The sequence below is a fragment of the Rhinatrema bivittatum genome, chromosome 3, assembly GCF_901001135.1.
Source record: "Rhinatrema bivittatum chromosome 3, aRhiBiv1.1, whole genome shotgun sequence".
Taxonomy (NCBI): Eukaryota; Metazoa; Chordata; class Amphibia; order Gymnophiona; family Rhinatrematidae; genus Rhinatrema; species Rhinatrema bivittatum.
The window spans coordinates 65,114,615-65,140,659 of NC_042617.1; positions in this window are offsets into that span (position 1 = coordinate 65,114,615).

Sequence of the window (26,045 nt, forward strand, 5' to 3'; positions counted from 1 at the left end):
GTAGAAGCACTCTTTGGTGGTGTAATTGATAATTTTTTAAAAATTAAGTTGGCTGTCAAGAATGACACCTAGGTCTCTTACATGCTCACTATGTCATACGACCCGTATGACATAGTGAGGGCAAAAGTAGTGCTGGCGCCATTTTGAATATTGGTAATATGGCCCGAGTGCAGGAGGTCGCTCCCGGACCCCCGCTGGACTTTTGGCAAGTCTTGTGGGGGTCAGGAGGCCCCCTCAAGCTGGCCAAAAGTCCCTGGGGGTCCAGCGGGGGTCCGGGAGCAATCTCCTGCACTCGTGACGTTGGGTGACAGGAACCAAAATGGCGCCGGCGCTACCTTTGCCCTGTCATATGGTAAGGGCAAAGGGCCACCGGCGCCATTTCTATTAACGCAGCCGTGGCCCGAGAGCAGGAGATCGCGCCGGGACCCCCCCACTGGACCCCAGGTAATTTAAAACATTTTTGGGGGGTTCAGGAGGGTGGGGGATTTGTTTTAAAGGGTTGGGGTGGGTTTTAGGGTTGTTCTGGTGTGCCGGTTTTCCCGCCGATTTATGATTTGACGATTTTTTAACAAAAAAAACCATGACAATCAGATTTCCCTCCCCCCCCAGCCAAAATCGATCGTTAAGACGATCGATCACACGATTCACATCCCTAATGATATTACTAGCACTTTGTTCATACACAGGAGCATGCTCAGCTGCATGCCCTGCTCAATTTGTTTTTGCTTCTTTTCTGAGATTCGTTATGTTCCTGTTTTTTTTCCCCCAGTTAGAATAGAAGGAAATATCTCCTCTTGTGTTCCCGTCCAGATTCTCACTGAGCTCTCAGTGGTGTATCCATGTATTATTGTTTCTGGGCTCATCTTTTTCTAAAAATTGGAGAATGGCATGGGATAAATACAGGGGATCCCTAGTAACTAAAGGATGGAGATGAAGGAAAGGGGTAAACCATATTAATTGGGGTAACCTGCACAGATCAATGGTTACTACCCTAAGGAATAAAACATTATACAAAATAAAAAAAAATAAACTTGCTGCACAGACTTGTTGGAACACTTGGGTCTTTTTCTGCCATCATGTACTGCATACTATGTTACTGTGTCTTAGAACTAGAAAAGAGATGGGGTGGGAGGAGAAACTTGTAATTTTGAGTGGGAGTGGTTTGCATTATTTCTTTTTGGGGACAAAACATCCCAATATAAACAAGAGAGAAGTAGGGTGGGAAAATCGGGCTAGGATCTTAGACCTATACAATTAAATAACATCTTTGATATTCAAAAAAATGGTGGGATGGGAGGAAAAACTTGTAATTTTTTTCCATTTTATTTTGGAGACAAAACAGTCCAGTACAACCAAGAAAGAAGAAGGATGTGAGAACTAGGCTGGGATCCTAGAGATGTACAACAAAACAGTATAATATAGAGATCCAGAAAAGAGTTGAGGTGAGAGAATAAACTTGTGTTGTTTTTTTCTTTATCATATTTTTGTTTTGGGGACAAAACATACCAGTATAACTAGGAAAGATGTAGGGTGGGAAAACTTGGCTGGCATCCAAACAGCAAACAACATGGAGGCATCAAAACATTCAAGGTGATATATCATGGGCATGGCAGCTAGATAGAATAGCAGCAACACCCCAAAGGTAGTATAACTGGGATGCAGCAGCTAGACATAGTGGTCACAAGACCCCTAAGATGATACATCAGCAGCATGGCAGCAAGACCCCCAAGGTGGTATATCAGAGGCAAGGCAGTTAGGTTATTGGACCAACAAGACCCCCAAGGTAGCACATCTGGGGCATGGCAGCTAGGTAGAGTGGAAGCAAGCCCTACAAGATGCTTTTATATCATCTTGACACTCTAATGGAAATTCTAGAAAGTCCAGCAAAGGCAAATTCATTTTCAAAAAGTCCAGCTTTTTCTATCAACTCTGGCACCAGCCTTACATGATAAGGGCACCCAATGTCCCCTGTTTTTGAGAAGACACATTCGCTAGGTATGCTGATTGGTGGGCAGGAAAGATAATACTGACCCACATTGGCCAAGTCAGGCCAGACTATGGACTTGTGTGCCCAATATGCCAGCAAATCTGTGTCCATGCCCTGATGGGCTCTGTTAGATAGCATGCCAAAGACATTTCTGCTGGACTTTCTTATGCTGTGTAGGCAAGGGTCTCTCTTGCCAGCTGCTTTAGTTATGGCCTGTGTCAGGAGAGACAATCCTGTGGGGACAGCATGGCTCTAGCATTTTCAAGTGAAGGAAGACGTGCTAGCTGACAGGAACTAAGTGGAATGTGCTGCATACCCAGGTGATGGATAGTTCTCATACCTCATGCAATATTCTATCAGCCATAAGAAAGATGCTAGAGGATTGGCAGCTAGATTGGAGAGGCAGGAGTCTTCAGGCAGGTTTCGTTGAGACAGACAGTAGGATAAATATGATAAGAGCAATGGAAGATGAGGGCTTTCGGAGGGTCCATTGTTTTGCACACTTGATGTACCTGGCACTGAGGTATGACCTGGGGCTGGGGCACAAGGACCATTGGAATCAAGTCCTGAAGAACCTGATAGAGAGGTGAAAAAAAATAGGCATTTCCATCAAGGCGTGAAGGGGGAAAGCTTCTCAGTGAGAAGCAGGAAGAATTCAAGATGCCTCATAAGCATCTGATTCAAGATATGGGTACCTGCCAGAATTCCACATATATGATGCTGCAGAGGTTAGTGATAAAAAGCAGACACCCCTTCATGATCTGTCTCTGAAACAGAGATAAGTGCGGATTGCCCCCTGGGGAACCATGATTGTGTAGTGATGAGGCAGTTGATACAAATCCTGAAGTCCTTCAAGAATGCCACAGAGAATCTGAGTTCCAGAAGACCACCCTGGACAGGGTCATTCCTATAGTAAATATTCTGAAGGAGAGCTTCCATTTGCAAGAGGGAATAGAACTGGAAGCAGAGGTGTTCCAGTTTGTGGTCTTCTTGCAGTAGCAGGTGCAAGAGAGACTGAAAATTTTCACAGAAAACAACATGGGGTAGATTTTAAAAAGGTGTGTGCATGTACACCCAATTTTATATCTTGCACGCGCAATGCCAGGATGTGACCTGGAGGCCGGGTCCCAACGCCGAGGCCTCCACTGCAATCCCAGTGGACAGCTTCATTTGACTTGCAAGTGTCAAAGAATGACCAAGAAGAGGCTCCCAGGTCTGGGCTTCAGGACCTGCACCTGATCCTGGGCCAAGGCTCAGGCTTCGGGACCAGGCTTTGGTCTGGCCCTAGGCCCCGGTGTTGGGACCTGGCCTCCAGGTTGGTTTGTTGCATCAGGCCTGGCTGGGCACAGGCCCTGATATCAGGACCCAGCCTCCGGGTCAGGTTGTGGTGTTAGGCCTGGTATACATATATACAGTTCATATTCTTTAAATCAGATAGCAAACATATATCCCACACTGTTATCTAAACATATACAATATTCCTTTTATTTAATCACTTATAATATTTTCAAATATAAATTTGTATTCAGATATTGTAGGCATTTCTCTGTTCCCAGAGGGCTCATAATTTAAGTTTGTACCTGAGGCAATGGAGGACGAAGTGACTTGCCTAAGGTCACAAGTAACGGCAATGGGATTTGAACTCCGGCTTTCCCAGTTCGCAGCCCACTCTTTTATCTATTAGACTACTCCTATTGGTGTATATTTATGTGATTACTAGAGATGTATCCTTTTTTCTTTATTATTTTTGCTATGAAATGGATAAAAAAGTACAAAATGTAAAAAAAGAAAATGTTGAGTGGGAGGAGGACCCTTGGGCCGAGGTGGGGTTGACGCAACCCGTAGGTAGGGACCTACAGGTCACACCATCGGCAGGTAGAGTGGGCTGATAGACAGAGGCCGCTGGAGCTTCACCTATACTAGCCCTCGTTCCCTGTGGGTTGAGCCTTTGGGTGCCGGGGCTGGCAGGACTTAGGTGGGCCTCTGTGTGTAGTCAAATTGAGGATTAGTACAGCCCAGAGACAGCAGGTGAGAGATGGTACAGTCTTACTCTGGACAGGGTAGTGTCCTGGAAACATGAGCACCAATGGAACGAAGGCAGACAGGGGGCACTCGAGCAAAAGCAGGCCGAAGCCTGAGTAAACTATGTCCAGGGAGTAAGCCGGAGAGGCATCGAAGAGCAGGCTTGAGTCAGGGCTGGTTGCAATCCAAAGATCATGGAGATAGTCAAGCATAGTCAAGCAAAGCAGGTCTGGGTCTGGAAATAGGCAATAGTGGAGTCAGGTGAAGCAGAGGTCTGGGTCTGGAGATAGGCAATAGCGTAGTCAGGCGAAGCAGAAGTCCAGGACTGGAGATAGGCAATAGCGTAGTCAGGCGAAGCAGAGGTCTGGGTCTGGAGATAGGCAATAGTGTAGTCTGGTGAAGCAGAGGTCCGGGCTTGGAGAGAGTCAATGGCGTGGTCAGGCGAAGCAGAGGTCCGGGTCTGGAGATAAGCAATAGCGTAGTCTGGCAAAGCAGAGGTCCGGGCTTGGAGAGAGTCAATGTCATGGTCAGGCGAAGCAGAAGTCCGGGCTTGGAGAGAGTCAATGGCGTAGTCAGGCGAAGCAGAGGTCCGGGCTTGGAGAGAGTCAATGGCGTGGTCAGGAGAAGCAGAGGTCAGGGCATGGAGAGAGTCAATGGCGTGGTCAAGCGAAGCAGAGTCAAAGTCTGTGTAGTCAAACCGCGGTATGAAGCAAGGTAGGAACAAGGAGACAGGAACTAGGAACAAACGAGGAACAGGAACACAGAGATGAGACGAATCTCTAGGAGGCAACGAGTACTTGACCAGCGAGGAGACCTGTTGCAAAGACAACGCTAGGGAGCGAAGCCTGCACTTAAATACTGTAGCTGTGTTGACGTCATCATCTGGGACCGTGGCTAGATTCCCGTCGCAGCCCCTACTTAAACATCAATGATGTGCGCGCTCACGCGCCTAGGGAGGGGCACTGTGCCATACAGTTATATTATACAGTTCTCTGTATAATGCACCTCGAGTTCTCTGTATAATGCACTCGAGTTCTCTGTATAATGCACACCCTGTTAAATGTAAACCGGTTGATGTGACCCTTGTCTTGAAAGCCGGTATAGAAAAATAGTAAATAAATAAATAAATGTAGCAGCATCTCTCCGCAGGCCACGTGGAGAGTCCCGATGAGAAGTGGTGGCAGGACCGGGAACGCCAGGGACTACGGCAGGGCCGGAGGCACTGGGGAGGCCCAAGGACAGAGCTGATGGCCCACCACTGCTAGCGAGGAGGAACCAGGGGCTGGAGTCACTGTAGAAAGGTGAGGGGGCCATGCCGCGGGTCTGCCGCGGATGGCACTCGTAACAGAAAATTGGTAAGAGTATGGCAAAATAAATGCTCATCCTCCCACAGCAGTGTCATCTTTATCCTCCAACTGTCCATAACCCAAGGCACATAACAAGAGAAGAGAAGCACATTACTAACTAGATAACACACATGCACATGCACACACATACTTTCAGGACTCAGCTGAAGTATTGACTCACAATCCTTTCCCTCTAAGATACACCTACAGCACCTAATTCTGTGTCCTATGTACCTCACACCTCATCTTTCATGGGCTCTGCTTATTTTTAATGGAAACATTGTTGGGCACACATAGGGGTAGATTTTAAAAGGGTTACGCACATAAGGTACACGTGTAACCCTTTTAAAACGCCCCTAAGTGCGCCGAGCCTATTTTGCATAGGCTCGGCAGCGCACGCAAGCCCCTGGATACCCGTAAGTCCCGGGGCTTTGCTAGGGGGTGTGTCGGGGGCGTGTCGGGTGGGCGGCGCGACGTTCGGGGTGTTCCGGGGGGCATGTCGGGGGGCGTGATGCTGGCCCAGGGGAGTTCCAGGGGCGCGGCCGAGGCCTCCGGAACAGCCCCCGGGTCAGGAGATGGCACGCCAGCAGCCCGCTGGCGCGTGCGAGTTACACCTGCCAGAGGCAGGCGTAACTTTTACAATAACGGTAAGGGGGGGTTAGATAGGGCCGGGAGGGTGGTTAGGTAGGGGAAAGGAGGAGAAGGTGTGGGGGAGTGGAAAGTTCCCTCCGAGGCCGCTCCAATTTCGGATCGGCCTCGGAGGGAACGGGCAGCGCGCGCAGGGCTTGGCGCGCACAAGGTGCACAAATGTACACCCCCTTGCGTGCGCCGACCCCGGATTTTATTTTATACGCGCGGCTACGCGCCTATCTTATAAAATCCAGCGTACTTTTGTTTGCGCCTGGTGCGCGAACAAAAGTACGCGCTCGAGCTGTTTTTTAAAATGTACCCCTCATTGTGCAGCATACTGGACATCACAAGAACTTGGTACAGTTCTGTCTGCACTCATCAGCAGGATGTCTCTAGTGTTTTCTACAGTGTATACATATTTTCAAGACTCTGAATGTATGCTCAGAAACTGCCTCAGTGGACTAATGGAAGTGAAACCATGAAGGAAAGAGGATTGAGCATGTTCAGTTTAGCACAGACACACTATGCCGGTAACTTTTCCACAGCCGGGGGGGGGCGCACATCAGTGGCGTAGCCAGAATTGATTTTTTGGGTGGGCACAAGGTTAACATGGGTGGGCTGTAGGCATGCAGGTCTACTAGTTGTTTTTTTTACTGATAAATAATGCCAAATTATGCAGCATAGCATTCACATCTACGCCTAAGTATGAGGTTTACTTAATGATACAAACATAATTCACGGTGATTTGTGGTACTTTAGCCTTCTTATTATTACGATTTTATACACGGCTCCTACCTGTCCATAAATTTTGAGAGAGCGGTTGTGTTGCTTATATTTAAATTGCTAACATCTCAAAATATAGATATATATTTTTACCTTTGTTGTCTGATCTTTGTATTTTTCTAATCAGTTGGTCCTGGTCTCTTTTTCCCATTTTTTCCCTTATAGCTCATTTCCTAATTCCTTTTCAGTGTCTTTCTTCTATTACTGTCTTCTTCCCTTCCACACACACACACACACACACACATACACGCTTTCTCTCACAGACTCCCTCTCACACACTCAAGCTCTCACTCTCATGTGCTCTCCCCCCCCCCCCCCCCCAAGCTCACATTCAAGTTCTCACCCCTCCCCAGGCTTATATTCTTATGCACACACAGACGCACATCCAGGCACCCATTCTCACCCACACACATAAACCCAGACTCCCATTCTCACCCACAAACCCATGCTCCCAGTCTCACCCACACATATTCAAGCTCCCATTCTCATCCATACATATACACATTTAAGGTACTATTCTCACCCACACATACACACATTCAAGCACCCATTCTTATCCACATATTCAAGCTTCCATTCTCACCCACCCACACAAACCCAGGCTCTCATTCTCACCCATATATACACACATTCAAGCTCCCATTCTCACCCACCCACAAACCCAGGCTCCCATTCTCAACCACACATACACACATTCGAGCTCCCATTCACCCACATATTCAAGCTTCCATTCTCACCCACATACACACCCAGGCTCCAGTTTTCACCCACACACATTCCCATTCTCATCCACACATACACATTCAAGCACGTGCACAGCTTCCGCTTTCTCCCCCAGAGCAGGAAGATCAGCTGCCTCTCCTGCTGCCACCGGGACTCCTGCTATCTTCGGGCGTCCGAACTTCCTGTCGGGGGGGGGGGGGGGGGAGCGGAAGCGCAGCGCACAACGTCCGCTTCCTCCCTCCCCCCCAAGCAGGAAGATCGGCGGACCATACGGCCCGACGCCCGAAGATAGCAGGAGGCCGGTGGCAGCAGGAGAGGCAGCTGATCTTCCTGCTTTGGGGGAGAAATCGGAAGCTGTGCGCGGCGCTTCCGCTCCCCCAAACAGAAAGTTCGGCAGGCCGTTTGGTCCGAAGATAGCAGAACGGGTGGCAGCAGGAGAGGCAGCTGATCTTCCTGCATTGGGGGGAGGAAGCGGAAGCTGCCCGCGGCGCTTCCGCTCCCCACCCCCAAACAGGAAGTTCGGCGGGCCCGAAGATAGCAGGAGAACGGGTGGCAGCAGGAGAGGCAGCTGATCTTCCTGCTTTGGGGGGAGGCCCCCCCCCTCAACAGGAAGACCGGTTGGCCATACGGCCGCAGCAGCGCTTCCCCATGTGTGCCGTGATGGCGCGCGAGGCGTGGGTTCTCTTGTTCGCTGTCGCGGGGATGGGATCCCGCGACAGCCTTGCAGTTCCGGTGCCAGTTGGGTGGGCCTGGGTCTAAGTTGGGTGGGCACCTGCCCACCCAGGCCCACCCGTGGCTACGCCACTGGCGCACATGTATGCTCATATACTGGCCTGCAGTCATTTTATAATAGACATGCACATGTGCACAGGGTATAAAATAGGCTGTACGCGTGTACATCTGCACACGATTTTATATAGACACGCTTATCTGCGTTCAAATGCCACCTCTACCGCGTAAGTGGGGGGATTTTAGTAGACCCTCGAGCTGAGGCAATTACCAGTTTCCCCATTTCATTCCCAGTTCACCCAGGTAAAGGGTAGGACTTCTTAATCCCTCTAGTTAAATAGCCTACCTTTTACCCTTTTAGCCTCAACCCTTAAAACCCCGCTAACCTCTTTAGTTTTTTTTGTTTCAGGACTTACACGCCATCTATAGCAGAAGTAAAGTTACGCGGTAGGGGACCCCGGAGCATGCTTGTGTGCATAAATACTTACGCGCAGATTTAGTTGACAAATCTAGGAACGCCCATGCCCCATCCAGACCATGCTCACTCCCTGCCCCTTTTTTGAAAAAAATAATAATAGTGCGCATACCGGAAGATTCGCATGTACTCGTACACTTTTAAAATCTGCGCAGAAAGTGCTGGCCTGACTCCTGCGCGTATCTCCTTGCTTTGGCACATGTAGAGCTTTTAAAATTCACCTTTATTTGTGTAGGTGTGTGTAGTGTCCTCAAGCTGAATAGTGATCAACTGGATTTAGGGTGGAGACACTAAGGGATAATTTTCAAAATTGTGTGGATAGTTGCAAAGTACGTGGGAACTTTTACCCACGGACTTTACACCAGTTCTCAAAGGGGAAGTACCCTCATTCTTTCCCTTTGAAAATTATCTTGGGAAAAAAAATACCTGCACAAATTTCCACCTGCTTTTTCTGCAAACAATTTTTCCCTGGAAAACAACATGATTAGTTTTGAAAGTGCAAAACTAGGTATGTTGATGCCTTCCCTGACCTAACTCTGCCTCTGAGCCTGCCTACATTTCCTGTGGGTTAAAGAACATATGTTGTTGATCCCCACATATACTGTTAACATCCCACAAATTCCATATGTTCCACCTAAGTGGTACTACATCCCTTTCAATAGCCGGTACTTCAAAGTCTCATTGCTCTCATTCAGCAGAAGCAGACATCAAAGGTGGCTCTTGAAAGAGGGAAGTTCACTTGCTTGTATTGCATCGGCCTCCTAGGGGCATTAAAGAAGCCCAACCTAGGAGTAGGGTGAGAGGCTGCAATTTCCCATGCTAGTTCTGGAGCTCGCCTGGTGAGATGTTCAATCTCCATGAGGCTCCCTGGAACTGTCCAATCTCTAGAAGTCTCTAAACACACACACACAGGATGTCCTGACCTAGTTTACCTCTCCCTGAAAGGGGTTCCATAGGCTTTTATGTAAGGCCTTATTGCATAGAAGAATCCAAGTGCTTATTCACCAGGATCCTTATTACTTCACATGAAACAAAGTACCACTTGAATACTATGGAGCATGTGGCTCAGTTGCACAGGGGCTACATGTGGATAAAGTTCAGAAAGCTGGTGGCATGAATGTGTCTGTTTGTAAGATGTGGCTGATTCTTGTTACTTGAAAAATAGCATTATATGGATAAGGCCTCCATGATTTGAGGCAGGTTGAGAAAAAGACAGTCATTTACCTGGCCATGCATCTGCTGATCTCCTTAGCACTGTGCTTCTCTTAAATTGGACATACTTTAGAAAGGGAAAATAAAATGGGATTTAACTAACTACTGGGCATCTTTCTCTTGGTTTATATATCCATGCCAATTTATTTATTTATTTATTTAAGCTTTCTATATACCGACATTCGTTGGGAACATCTTATCGGTTTACAGAGAAAATAATGCAGCAACAGGCTTTACATGGAACACTTAATAAGGGTAATAATATTAGTGGGAATCCAAAAACAGGAGAGGAGCTATAACGCATAATTGACGATAATATGACAGTTGAAAAACATATATACCTAGGCAAACAATGCACTAGAATAATATTTACAAATGTAGGTGCGTGGCTTTGGGATGCAGTGGAATAGAAAAGGGAGGTGGTTGGGGTGGGAGGGAAAAGGGGTCAGAGGCTATGGGTAAGGGAAAGATAAGGAGGAAGTTAAAGGGAAGGGAGGAGGGGGGATAAAGTTTATATTGTGTTTATTTGCCTTTTATCTTCTGTTGTTTCTTGTTCTTGCATAAGAGCTGTCATGTTTAATTTCCAAGAAAAGGAGGAGAGGCAACTCCTTAGTTGTACTCTGTTTTAGTTCCTATAAGGAGGTGGTTTGGAAGGTAGCCAGATCTGCTTAGCTGCTGGAACGGGTCCCTTTTCCCAATAGCATCTTCAATAACTTCTGTAACTGTGGACACAGCAAATGAATTTCTTCAATATAATTAACTCTTTCTCCCCACCATTAAATATTCTGCCTAGAGCAAATAGCATGAAGAAGAGGAGCTACAAGCAAACTGTAAGTGATAGGTATTGGCAGAGCTGCCAATTGCATGAACTCATGTTACAGAGACTGTTCTCCATTGGTTCTCCAGGGTTGAATTAGCCATGACATGTGGGTGATGTCATCTGATGGTGCCAAATAGAACCTTCTCTACTAGCTCATAGAGTTTTTGCTCTACTGAGCATGTGCAGGAGTCCTCAAACAGGCATTGTCTTGTGAGCTCCTCAGTCTTTTTCCATCTGAGCATCAGCACAGACGTTTACCCTACCTCTATCCATATTTTTAAATATATCTAATGATATCTTCAGTTTTTCAAAGTTTTGTCCAGTTTTGTGTTGCCTCACTGCCTCGGCAGCCCCCTAAACAGCAATTTTCAGTTCTATATTAAAAAGAAAATTCTTCATAGGATGTCCAGCAGCAAGAAGCCTACTATTAGTGGTTTAAGGATTGTGTATGTCGAAAGAAAATGTCCATTATAGTTGGACATGACATTAGCTACTGCTCTCTGGGACAAAACCATGACCAGGCAAATTGTTACCACTGCTCCTAAAAGACCAAGACCTGAAAACCAGAGGAACTGTGAATGGAGCCTTGTCATGCTCCCCAGGTGCTGAGTTGAGCAGGATCTTATCAAAAAACTCCCCTCCCCCTTGCTGGAACAGGCCAGGTCCTCATTGTCAAGTAAAGATAAGAAGATATGAACCTTGGGTCCTTCGAAGAAGAAATGTCACTCTTCAGAGCCAGAGGTACAATCGGTGCTGAAAAAATATTGCATTTCGGTGCTGTTGAAGCAGTCAACACACTGCTGTATTGAGCCCCAGCTCTTTCCATGCATGTAGCTCAGGCACCATCAATGCATGGGGCACTAGTTCCACCGATACTGTGATGATCACAGGTTGGCACCCCTAGCGGTCACCCATGTGGCCCTCTGGACTCCTCTATATTCAGGGAATAAGAAGTGGCCCTAAGGCCAGGTTGATAATCCAAATGGGCAACACTGCCTCCTGCTGGGGAAGGGTGGAATGGACACCTTTGCAATGGGCTGTCAGCATTGTCTTCTCATTCTCCAGACTCACTGATGACTGTAACATCAAGGCTAGTTAGGTGTCTAAAAAACCAAAATCTCTTGAGACAGACTTCCCAGGGAGGGCAAGAGAGAGAGAGAGAAAGAGAGAGAAATTGAGAAGCAAGACAAAACCTTTCCTCAATGAAACTCCCAACCTTACTTTTCTCTAGCCCTGTATTGCTTAACAGAGACAGCAGAGTTGCTTACAGGATTAGCATATTTTTGAGAATTAGCCCCTTTTCAGCTGAGTGCAAGCATAAAACACAGTCCTTCTGAACTTTCCAACTTAGAGCAAAGAAAGCCAAACACAGTTTTTCCCCCACAGAGGACCTGGTTTAGTGTAACAACAGTGATTACAAATGTCCAGAGCACGGGTCTAGGGTTACAACTCTTCCAGTCCCAAGCAGCGAAAAAGAAAAAAAGACAAGCATAATTCTTTTCCAGACCTGCTCCTCTTAAGAAATTGGCAGTGCCAGCAAATGTCCAGAGCACGGTTAAAGAGTGGTTCCCTTTTAAGTCAAATCCAAAGTAGGAAAACAAAACCTGGGGTTTTTTTTTTTCTTCAGACTGGCTTGTCCCAGAGAAAGGGCAGTGCCTGCCAAGACTCAAGGCACTGCAATAGAGTGGCCCTCTTTTCAATCAAGTTCAAGGTAGGAAATAAAACAGTGTATTTTTTGTTTTTTGCTTTTCAGACTGGTTTGTCCTTTCTTGTAAAGGCTCGGAGCACTGCTATAGAGCAGCTCTTTTTTCAATCAAGTTCACGGTAGAGAACAAAACAGTTTTGTTTTTTTTATTTTTTTCACAGAAACAACTTAGGATGCTCTGCTGGGTTAAACCTCCCCACACCTCCCGCAGAACCCAGATGTCATTCAACTGGAAAATTCCCTCAGCGTTTTGCAACTTTCTAGGATTTGGCTTCTGGAGGCTCAAGCCTGAGGTCTCAACTTCATTCTTGTTTACTCTGAGGTGTCCATCAGCTCTGGCTTTTCCTCCTTTTTGATCGGTAACTCTACCTCCATCGGTTCTGGTTTCTCCTTCCTCCACCCTTTCTACATGATTGCTTCCTGTTTAGGCTCCCAGGTGTCCTCGGAGAGGCTATGCCCCCTGAGAAATGTAGTCTTGAGAGGTTTTAGGGGCTTCCTGGTACTTCTAATTTTTTTTTGTGCCCCACCTATACCTTCCTGTGTTTTTCTGTGGGAGTCAACTGTCTGCAGAGTGGTTTGGTCTGTCTAATCTTTCCGTGATCATTACAGATACATAGAACATCAGTGCTGACAATGCATGGCACATTGGCAATATTGGCACATTCAGTCCCAGTGCCATTGACACATAAGGCCTCCATGCCATCGATGCATAGGGCCTCGGCGCTGTTGATGAATAAGTCCCTGGCACCATTGATGCATCAAACCCCGGAGCACTCAACATATTGGGCATTGATGCCATTAATATTCCCTCCCTCTATGCCTTTTGTGTCAGAGCAAACTGCTGCATCATGAACACATCAGACCGTAGAACTTCCAACACAGCTCTTTACTAAATCACTAGTTCCTTCCATACATTTGGGAGTTTTTTCAGGAGCAGAAGGAGAAATGCTTCACTTACCTCCACCTATTTCTAGAGCAATGTCCCCATGCAAGTTATTGCATGGGGACATTGCTCTAACTAGGCACCAGGACAAATTTTTTAAAGTCCAGAGGATGTGCAGGAAGATTATATCCTCATTTCAGAAGAGGATGTTCCAGCTCCAATGCCCGGCCAGAGGGCACAACAGAACAAGTGGTAGAGTTAGTAAAGACTTTATCTCTTTGGCAACTAAAGACAAGGAGGGTACTCTTCAACCTCTCTTCTCTAGGATATCAGATTTATTCCCTCAAGAAGGAGTCCCACCAACACCAGACAGGATAGGTAGGTATTCCATCAGAACCCTCGCAGGGTGTTTCTAGTTCGCAGCATTTGCTTAGTGCAGAGTACATCCAGTCAAAAGACGTCCACCAGGAATACACCCTTCTAATGTGATCAAGGACCCCCTCAGATACCTACTTCATCACTGGGGTCCTGGATTAGTGTTCCCTTCCTCCTCAGATCTCAGAAGGGTTCAACAGGAATACATTCCAATCACCTATCTGAGTCTCTGGGCACTCTTCTCTACTGAAGAACTCTTATACTTCAGGATTTTGGAGAAGCTGGGCAAGAAGATTAGAGTTAGTGTCTATAAAGACAAAGACAGTCGCATATAAGTCTTTGCTTTTCTCCAGATTCTAGGCACCCCAGCAGATCTAGAAGCTATTCCTATCCATGCTATCCTGCAAGAATTACAAACAAGAATTTGGGCGAATCCAATTTACTGTTCCCCAGTAGTGAAGAAATTAGTCCTCAAGTAGAGACCAGAAGACTCCAGATTTTGGAGTAGTATAGTTGCCTCATCAATCAGTTGTGATGGAGTCATCTCTGAAAAGAGAAAAAAAAAAATTTTTTTTCAAACACTCCACCAAGGGAAAGACCCCAGGCTCCTAGACAATTTTGGTAAAAAGGTGTTCCAGAGCTCCATGCACATATTTCTGCTCACCAGTTTTACATGGTTCAATACTTAGGAACATAAGAATTGACAAGCTGTGCCAGACCAAGGTCTATCAAGGCTATCAACCTTTCTCCAACAGTGACTAGTCTAGGTCGCAAGTACCTGGCAAAACCCATAAACTAGATCTAATTTCTACTTACTTGACTGCATTCAAAAAGTGAAGCCTTTCTTCCTCCGGGGGTAGTGGTTTCGCATACCCACAGTCACTCCTAGATGAGGAAAAATATATATATGCCGTCTTATTTGATCAGTTTATGAGGCATTCAATATGCTGGCCCACTCCTCATCAGCCTCCATTGGAGCACACTGAATGACTTGGCTGAGAGCCAGCAGTTTTTGTGATGATGTCCACTATAACTTAGCAAAAATCATCTCTTCAGATACAAAGAGAAACAGTTGCTCACATTAAGGAGCAAATGTGGCAGTCTAATTGCTCTCAATGGGCTCAGAGCAACAGTATGCTTCATGATGGTCCTATTTCACTTATAAGTGGTCTTATTTCCAGAAACATCCCTTCTGGCAATTCCAGCAGTACCGAGCTCTGCCTCTGTTTCCACAGTAAGAACAACTAATAGACTTAGTTTTTGGGTACTTGCCAGGTTCTTATGGCCTGGATTGGCCACTGTTGGAAACAGGATGCTGGGCTTGATGGACCCTTGATCTGTCCCAGTATGGCATTTTCTTATGTTCTTAACATCTGCCAACAGCATGAAAGGCACAAATCAAAACTGACACAAGTCCAGCCTAAGCCTGGACCAAGTTTTTGACCAGTACCGGTATGTATCCTCTCTGGTAGAGGGGAGAATTCACCTCTAACTGGAAGAATTGCACAAGATCACTAAGAATCACTGGGTTCTCAAGATTATACAGTCTGATTGCCATTTTCTCCTGACTTCCCACGTTTCTTCATTGTTCAGCCTTCAATTTGGACTCATCTCACTCAACGCAGCTCTGCCTGGTGGTGGCGTTGATACTCACACAGTGGGCAATAGAACCTGTCCCACCTGATCAACATGGCCAGGGTTTCTATTCCTGCTATTTTCTTATCCCCAAGAAATTCAGGTGATTGAGACCCATCCTGAATTTAAGAAATCTGAACAAGAATCTACTTTGGGAGAAATTCAAATAAACTCCCTCAATATGGGGCGGATTTTAAAAGGCGCGCGAATAGCCTACTTTTGTTTGCGCTCCAGGCGCAAACAAAAGTACGCTGGATTTTAGTAGATACGTGCGGAGCCGCGCGTATCTGCTAAAAACCTGGATCGGTGTGCGCAAGGCTATGGATTTTGTATAGCCGGCGCGCGCCAAGCCGCGCAGCCTCCCCCCGTTCCCTCCAAGGCCGCTCCGAAATCGGAGCGGCCTCGGAGGGAACTTTCCTTTGCCCTCCCCTCACCTTCCCCTCCCTTCCCCTACCTAACCCACCCGCCCGGCCCTGTCTAAATCCCCCCCTTACCTTTGTCGGGGGATTTACGCCTCACAGAGGGAGGCGTAAATCCCCGCGCGCCAGCGGGCCTCCTGCGCGCCGGGCCGCGACCTGGGGGCGGGTACAGAGGGTGTGGCCACGCCCCCGGACCGCCCCGGGCCGTAGCCATGCCCCCGTACCCGCCCCCAAAATGCTGCCGACACGCCCCCGAAATGCCGCGACGACCGGGCCCGCCCGCCCCGACACGCCCCCGACATGCCCCCCTCGGAGAACCCCGGGACTTACGCGAGTCCCGGGGCTCTGCGCGCGCCGGGAGGCCTATGTAAAATAGGCTTCCCGGCGCGCAGGGCCCTGCTCGCGTAAATCCGCCCGGTTTTGGGCGGATTTACGCGAGCAGGGCTCTGAAAATCCGCCCCTAAGAGTTTACATTTCATCCAGGTGGGGAAGTGGATGTGTGCCCTGGATGTGAAAGATACCTATGCTCACATACCTATCCATTCATCCCACAGGCATTGTCTAAGCTTTGTGGTGGAATTCTCCCACTACCAAGATTGGATGCAGCCCTTTGATCTGTCAGCAGCTCTGGGGGTCTATACTAAATGCCTGACTATAGTAGCAGTACACCTCTGTCATCAAGGCATATGTGTCTTCCCTTACCTTTATTAGAGGCTAGTGTAGTAACCCCCAAATAAGAAATATGGACCTCCCTACAGAAATCAGTACAGCTCCTACAGTCTTTAGGAATCCTAGTTGTAACATCAAATGATGATGCTCTGACACTGTTGGAATACTAAATGTAAGGCTCTCATGATTTTAGAGTTCAACATTTTGGGTCATGCAGATGGTGAATTGAACACAAATTAGAGACCATGGGGTTGGTCACTTCTCTTGGGCTAGACAGGGAGCTCCTCCTATGAGCTCTCCTCTGTGGACCCTGGTCCCTCTATATGTCTCTGGTCCTCATTGCTGGCAGCCCAAGGCGGGTCACAAATCAGCAAATCCACACCACAGTACAATGCAAACCATGAGCTCTTAATTTTCTGGGGTTACCAGCCAACAACTATAAACAATAGTGTAGAGGGCAGAACATGATTATTGAATAGCTCAGAGTTTAACAGGATACGCGCGGCTACGCGCGTATCTTATAAAATCCAGCGTACTTTTGTTTGCGCCTGGTGCGCGAACAAAAGTATGCGATCGCGCAAATTTTTAAAATCTACCCCAAAGTGTATCAGCCTATTGTTTTGAATACTAATGCTGCTACAGCCTACCTGGCTGCCTGTGAACCCCCTGACCTAATCCATATATGTTGAGTTCTTTCGTGACTGCTGACTGCTGGTAACCCCAGAAATAACAGGGGGCACCATATTCTCTCATATTTTATATGCTGCACTGGGGAAGGTTTCCCATACCTTAAATTACCTTTTCTCATCTTATTCTAAGTCATTAATTCTATTAATTAATTTTAACTTTTTATAATATTTTATTTATTATGAAGATTTTTTTAATGTTTCTGTTTTATCATTTTATGTATAACTATATTGTTAGTCATAGAAATAAATTAATATTAGTTTTATTAGAAATTCTCTAGCTAGAGCTATGGCTTTATAGAGTTGCTAAATGGCTTAATTTTTCCAGGACAGGTTAATCCAGTCTTGTTTTTACCTTATTGCATGCAGGAATTTGTAGTTCTGATTTTCTAGCTGCATTACCTAAGAAAAGGAAGACTACAAGTCCCTGCATGCACTGAAATCAAACCAGGACCGGATCAGCTGACACATCCTACTCACAATTGCAATAATGCATATTTTAACTTTTCCAAACTGAACTTTGAAACCTCATAATATTCAAGATGGCAGCTTTGACGTCTCAGCCCTCCCACTCAACACTGTGATGATCCCCAACTCGTTCTGTGCCCTTTCTTCCTACACTTATAAGACACCTTCCTTTTCAACAAGTAATATGAGGAAATATCTTCTTTGGACAGTACAGTTCTCAGTCAATACAAACACAAGCAATAATTGCTCTCTTTTATATACTTATTTTTCTTTATTTAGGAGATATTAATGTCTAAAACTGTTGCATGTGCCACCTCCTCTTTGACCACTCTCACCTTGTGAACCTAAATTCTGTGGATGCAAGTAATCTGAGGTGCCACTTCTTTTTAGATCCCCATGCAGGTATGGTCAGATACCTGTAAAGTAGAAATTGCGCATTGACAAATGAAGAGAGGACTCAGGAAGGGATTTCTTTAAAACAGGGGGCATGGCCTTTATGAAAGATACATGCGTTTTAGGGATTTTTTTGATTCCTAAAAATATAAGAAATAAGCTACATTAGAATATAAAAGAAAGGAAACCTAGGAATAAGATGAAAAAAGGAACTAACAGAGCCAAGAAACAGGCAAGCTGGTATCTTGAGCACTGGCTGGTATTGCTGCCTTAATTTAAAGATGTTTTTAAAGATTGATGAAACATCCATCCCCACTATCTATTGCATATAAAAATTCTAAACACAGACGCACTAAAGCTTCAAATGTTATAAGAAAAGAAACAAGCCAGAACACAGAGGCTGTTTATAAATTCTTATATCTTCCAACATGCTAAGCAATCAACATAAATTCTGTAGGTATGGTTTGCATGGGAGAGGGCGAGAAATAAAGAAATGCAGCAATTGCACAGAGATTCACCAGTTGGTTCCTAGTGTGAATTTTCCTTTTTGCTATTCCTTCAGTCTTCAGAAAAATAGGGTCTGTTTTTAACCGTAATAATAATAATCCCACATACTCACTCTCTCTCTCTCTCTCTCTCTCCAGCATGAGTCATGTTCAAGCTTTTTTAAAATGTGCATCAAATCACAAGCACACAGCAGCTGCTGTAGTTGCTACCCAAAGTTTAGTGGAATGAAGGCTGGGGACACTTTAAAAGTTCAATTCTAAGGATTTAAAAGGTTTAAGCGTTCTTTACCAATGAAGAAAACAGAATCCATTGGGGGGGGGAAAAAGGCATCTTTTCAAAACCTAGTGGTTTCAAAAGCTCGGTAAGTCCCAGATCTCAGAAAGGTATATAGATGCTGTAGTGAGAGTGGGTGCTCCGTAATAGATGAATGTGGGAGCTTTGAGATGGATTGTGCAATTTGTAAAGCATGGCCTCATTCAAATCCTTTCTTTATGAAGGGAGGGGTTTTTCATTCATTGCCTTTTCTGTAGACTGAATCCAAATATACTTCAGAAATCATGAGTTATAATAGCTATTGTGTATCGGCAAAAGAGAAAAGGAAGTTAAGAATTGAGAGAGCCAATGCCCTACTAAGTGCAAACCACCTAAACTGATAAGTCAACAACACAAATAAGATTTTCATGACTTTCTGATACTTCAGAAAGTAATCCCATGGACGTTTATAGAGGTATATAATGCAAGGAAAATATTCTCAAGATAGCAATGCCATAATGAATGGTCTATAAATGTGCATGGCTTGGTTAGGTAGATGTTTGTCTTTTTAAAGTATCAGCCTCACAATGAGGATGAGAGGAAAGGTTTGTACTGTCAATGGGTCTCCAACTTTCCCAGTTTTATGTTAAGAAAGGACTGGCCATCACTCCACAGCGACACCTAGCTGCCAAACATTGGGGGTCACAATCAGATGCTCCAAAGATCATTCGGATACACAACCTCTGACTGAGGATGGTCACCACAATGGCCAACATAAAAACATGAGGCAGAGGAATAGAAAATAGGGGTAAAATACCCTGGATAGCTGTGAATGAAGGCTCATGGCACTGCTTCCCAGACCCAGCTTCAACGGAACTAGAAAAATTAAGAAAAAGGAGAAAAACACCAGGCCAAAAAATAGAATTGAAAAAAAAATCCTGCTAAATGCTATTCTCACAGTCAGGCCTATACAATAAACTCCGCGGGAGAGCCGGCGCTCAGAGGCGAGCGCCCGCTCTCCCAACGTGCTTAGCACCTCCTTATTGGCGGAAGCGGTGGCTGTCAGCGGGTCTGAGAGCCGACGCTTAATTTTACCGTAATTGGTTGTCGAACCCCGCCGACAGCCACGAGTTCGGAAAACGGACGCTTGGCAAAATTGAGCGTCCGTTTTCCAACCCATGGGCCGTGGGCAGATTTTTGTTAAGATTTTTTTTATTTTTTATTTTTGGGGCCTCCGACTTAATATCGCTATGATATTAAATCGGAGGGTGTACAGAAAAGCTGTTTTTTCTGCTTTTCTGTACCTTGCCTGGTGCTGTCTGAAATTAAATCCTGCCTTTGGCAGGAGTTAATTTCTAAGAGTAAAATGTGCGGCTTGGCCGCACATTTTGCTTTCTCTATTGCGGGTGACTACCTAATAGGCTCATCAACATGCATTTGCATGTTGTGGGCGCTATTAGTTTCCGGGGGGTTGGCCACGCGTTTTCCACGTGCTATTATCCCTTACTGTCATAAGGGGTAAAAATAGCACATCAAAAATGCGCTTCCAAACGGGGGCTAACGGTGCACTCGCCCGAGCGCACTGTTCTGTATTGGCCTGCATAATGGTGAACTTACTTAAACTCAAAACACTCTGCAGAATGCTTATTTATAAAAAAAAAAAACAAGCATTATACCATAAGACAAGAAATATCCTAAGCTCCTGGGAACACATACTTACAAGTGCACATACAAACCTTTTTTGGTAAATAAGTATTATACAGTATCTCAGCTTGTTTTAGCCTTTTCTCCCTTCCAGCTATTAGTGCACATTTGTATAAATCTGGATTCTTCCCACCTCAGAGAGGTGAAAGGTCCCCACAATGCTCTATGAGGAAACACCAGGCCACTTTTAAACTTTATAGTTTTATTAGTGCCCCGTCAGCATTGTGTTGTTCCTTTTTTAAAAAACAGTAGCTGTGAATTCAGCAGTGACAGGCTCAAAACAGGAAATTAACACCCTGCTGTGTTGAGGCAAAGCCTCAGAGGAAGCAGCACTGGAGTACTGAGGCCTGCTTTGAACAAAAGCTCATAAACCTATAAAAGTAACCTATAAAAGTAACACTTTTTTTCAGGCACAGGAAAGACACCAAATAGCACTGACAACATTAAGTGCTTGTAAAGGACACATTTATAAAGTGACTCGTTTACCAACCATCTAAATGCAATAATATTCTCAGAAGTGGCGAGCAGAGCAGGAGGAAAACTCTTGTAGTACATATAAGATGTTACTGTCACTTTGAAAAGTAGCAAAGGGTGACAAAAAATGATAAAGGGAATGGAAAAAGCTCCCTTATGAAGAAAGGCTAAACAGATTAGGGCTCTTTAGCTTGGAAAAGTGATGCCTGAGAGGGAATAGGATTGTAATGTATAAAATCATGAGTAGGTAGAACGGGTAATCAAGGAACAGTTATTTACTCTTTCAAACAACACTAGGATGAGGTGACAACTCCATAAATCTAGCAACTGGAAGATTTAAAGCAAATCAGAAGTATTTTTTTTTTCACTCAGCGCGCAATCAAGCTCTGGAATCTGTTGCGGGAGGACGTGGTCAAGGCTATTAACATTGTGGGGCTCAGAAGAGGATTGGACAAGTTCCTGAAGGAAAAGTCAGTAAATAGTTATTGTCCAGGTAGATCTGCAAAAGCCAGCGCTTATACCTGGGAAATATAAGAAAGAAGTCAACTATTGGGGATGTGACAATATTTGTGACCCAGACTGGCCACTGTCAGAGACAGGATGCCGGGCTCAATGGACCTCGGTCTGACCCAGTATGGCATTTCTTATGTTCTTATGAAATGCAAGGAAAGCTGAATATGTCACGATCCTTGGCTATTTCACAGGTCGGTCACAGTTTGAAAACTGTCAGTTCGGCAATAGAAACTAAATACTTTAATGCAATTCTGTTAAATGATAGGTCTTCTTTTGGTCACATATCTGGTAGATGGCATTTGCATTCTGCTAGCTTCTGTTCTCATACCAACTCTGGCAGCTAACCAAAGATGTAAAGATTGGAGCCAGTAAGGTGCTGCCAATATTTTTGCAAGAGGCTCTCAACCCTACCTATTTCCAATCCAGGGGCCAGCTGTACTCCACTTGGTGAGACACTCTTTGATTTCATAAAAGAATTTACGAAGTGGCTCCTGGGATGCCTGCAACACATGGCCGAAGCTGGAGCTGAGGCTCTGTTGAAAGATGTGGATATATATGAATGCCAATTTTTTCCCAAGGTTTGGGGAGCAGAGAGGAGGGTGAATTAGTAGCCTCTTCATGTTATGTAATGGAAATCCCTGTGACAAAGCATTTGTTTAATTTCAATACGCAAAATCTAAGTAACAATATTAGCTCTATGAACATCTGGCCCTTTGAGTCAGAACACTTTCATTTAAAACCATGGTTGTTTTGGCAAGTATTCACAGACATTTTTTATGAAAGATATTGTCATTTGCAATGTCTTAGGTCTGTTTTTGGGTCAGCACTAAACAGATCTTGGACACAGGTATAAGTTTGTTTTTCATTTTTCTTCTAGGAGCTGCTGCGTCTGCTTCTAAGAATGGGTGCAGAATGCTCTTTTCTTACATATCTGAATCTGATAATGTGTTCCGTATTATGCATCTGAGTTTTCTTCTACTCATGAGCTTTCTGGATACCATCAGTCTTTGCTGATAGAATTATTTAAAGTCAGAGGGTCAGCTCCTCTGTCTAATAACAGCATTTTGTTTTCAACATGAAAAGTCCCTGCCCAAAGGAGTACCTGAGACAATGATAAATAGACGAGTGACTTGCGTAAGATTAAAAGGAATGTCAGTGGGAGAAGCAGGATTTGAATGCTGGTTTCCCTGGTTCACAGTCCATTGCTTTAACCAAAAGGCCACTCCTTCCCCTACTAAAAAAAACTGGCCCTGTGGGAAACGGAGAAGAATAGCGGTTTTAAGAGCAAATAGCACTCTGAATGACAACAACCTGCTACCTCCAGCTATTCTTCTAGGAGAAACCCAAGTTGCAAATCAGCGGCTCCTTTTCCAAAAATTCCCAGCAGTTTATAAACCAGAAATCAGATTATTTTTTTTAGGATTACACAAACACATGCATAAAGCATGTTAAAATTCTACCAAAAACAAATATTGGTTTAAATATTCATATATGGCAATTAAATGAGAAACAAATTTCACACAATAGAAATGCTTAAATCAATTGATGCACAATTTTATCGCTGATTCTTCAGAAATAAAGCTCGATTACAAAAATAAGGTGATACCTTTAGAGTGGACTATCAAGCAAGGAAAGCATGTTGAGGCATGGCTTCAGGAATGCTTTCCAACATAGATTTATAGAAGGGGTGTATGGGGGTGGGGAATGTGATGAGGTGTGGGGTGGAGAGATCTGTTTGGGGGAATGGAGGCTAGAGATGTAAGAATAGGGTATAGGTGGTATGTGTGGAGTAGGGTGGGTGTGGGGGAGATATCTGTGTGAGTGTGAATGGGTGGTTGTGGGTGATGAAGGTGTGTGTTTGGGGGATAAGAGAGTAATAGGGCTATGTGTAGTGTGAGTGTTTTGGGAGAGGTATCTGGAGAGATGGATGAGTGGAATGAATATGGGTGTGTTTGGGTGGTAGGGTTGTATGAGTAGTGTAAGTTTGTGGAGTATTATGTATGTATGGAGTTTGCGGGTTTGCTTTTGGAGGCATAGCTGTGTTTGTAGGTAGTGTGCTCGGGACAAGAGGGCATGGTTGGGGCAAATATATATGTAGGGTTGTTTTATATAAGAAGGTGTGTGGGAGGAGGTGAATTTAGAAGTTGTGTCATTTATTTTCATTGTCTCTCTGGGGGATGTAGGTCTGACTGAATGTACATGTGCTGGAAGCATGTCTCTGTGGGGGTTGTCTGTAGGATGTAGAAATATGTGTGTGAGGAAGTGTGAGGGTGACTGTTGGGGTTGTGAGAGTGAGGGATGTGGGCTATATGGGGAGTGTGCTTGCATTGGGGCATAAGATCGGTGTGTGTGTGTGTGTGTGTGTGTGTGTGTGTATGTGTGGTGGGTATACTTGGGGGGTATGTGAGAGGGTATAGGATGGGGTGTGTGAATGTGGATATGTGTGTATGATAAGAAAATGTGAGCATATATTGGGGATGCATGCAGGTATGTGGTTGGGGTGTGGCGGGTACATAGCGGGATGTGTGTGTGAGTGATGCTGGATGTGTGTAGGCAGGTATGTATTTGTGTATGTGTGTGTGTATATGTGTGTGGTGGGAAGATATGAGAGAGTGTAAGGGTGGAGTGTGTGGGTATGTGTGGGGTGTGTGGTTGCATGTGTATCTGTGAGTGTGAGTATAGGGGGCGGGGGGTATGTGGAAAGGATGTGGGTGGGCATGTGTGGGAAGGCTATGTCTGCATATGTGTAGAAATATATGGGTATGTGTGTGGTTGGCAGTGGGAGAGGTATGGAGACTGTGCAGTATTATGTATGTGGGACCAGTGATGGAGTGTGTGAGTGGGGGGAGGGGGTGTATTTTGGAAATCTGTTTTTGTGCCATTCTTTGCCATTTCCTTCATTTCTTTTTCCTGGCTCTGTCTCTCTCTGCTTGTGTTGCTCTGTGACAAAGTGCTGGTAGAATGAGGGGAGTGTTTGAATGGAGCACTGATCAGCATTCTAACTGTCCAAACAGCTTCTGTTTCCAATAGAGAGCAATAGGGATTTTTGTTCCCATTGAAAGCAATAGGGCTTTATTAGGATGACTTGGTTTTCGGAAAATACTGATGTGATGCTTCTGGTTTTCAAACTTGTCTGAGATATTTACATGTTCTTCCTGCATGCCAAATTTGATGAATTTCCATCTCTTTATTGGAGAGTAATTGGACCTAGAGATGAATGGGACATCAATCCTATTTATATAATTCTTTCCTTATGTTAGAAAGCATAAAAAGCTATCATCTTATGTTTTTTTTTGTTCATCAACCTTTACTTCTAGGCATTCAAGTGGACTAACATGGCATCTATACTACCTTATTGTTGGCTGACTGAAGACCCAAGCCTAGTGAGTAGTAAACTCAGAAACAGGGAAGCCAGGGTATAAATCCCTCGGTCCTCACTGACTCTTCTTGTAAATTTGGGAAGTCACTTTACTCTCCATTGCCTCAGATTAGACTGCAAACCCTCAAAGACAGGGACCTACCTAGTTGAATAGTAGTAAGCCCTTGGTGATGTGGAACTGTTGACATTGCCTCATAAGCTAACCTATGAGGCCTATGCCAACATTTGGTGAATGCGCCCTGAAGTGGGACAGGCTGGAACTTCATCTCTACCTGCCGCCTCCTTGCTTAGGTGGATCTCTAGGGCAATCAAGAGAGCAAGAGTCCAAGGGCAGAACAGGCAGCAGGCTGGAAAGGCCGGAGACAGACCAAGGTTGGGGAAGGCAGAAGAAAAGCGTGGTCAGGTCTGAGGCAAGATGTCAGCTCCAGGCGGCAGGCAAGCATGGTCAGGTTCATGGCAAGAGGTCAATACTACAAGATCAGGCCAGAAAAAGACAAAGACACACAGAGGAGACGAGGCTGGTGAGACAAGGCTGGATGAGGAAGGCTGGACAAAGCACAGCTGGACAAGGTAGGAACACTGGAGCAAGCAAGAACAATCAGGAATGACAGGAACAAGCTGAATGCAGAGAAGACAAGAGGGCAGGAGAAACCATGCTGCTTCAACATAGGGAACCCATTACTGAGGTGATTTGTTGAGAGCATGGCTGGGTTTAAATGGCCCAAAGGGTCTAATGTCATCAGGAGGTGCTGTGTCGGTGTTCCTGCCATGGAATCAATAAAGTTCAGTCCTTTTCATGCATGCGCAACTTGACAGCAGTGTGGTGCAACAAGCAGCTGGAGGAATGGTGACGTTCTTGCCATGTTAAGTGTCGGGTGGCATGGGAACCAGAGGTTGGTGGCATTCCTGCCGCAAAGACATAACCGCAGCATCAGAGTGAGTGAGGCGACTCGCAGGGCCATCCTGTGAGCAACAGAATGTAACACCTAGTGAACCTAAGGGCCTCATTTACTAAGCATTTTTCCCATAGACATAGGGGCAGATTTTAAAAGGGTTAAGTGCGTATATTACGTGCGTAACCGCGAAAACCCGCTCCTGCGCGCGCCGAGCCTATTTTGCATAGACCCAGTGACGCACGCAAGCCCCAGGACGCGCGTTTGTCCCGAGGCTTGAAAAAAGAGGCGGAGAGTGGGCGGGGCAGTCCGGGGGCGGGGCAGGGCCGAGGCCTCCGGCAGAGCGGCTGTGCTGGGGGATCG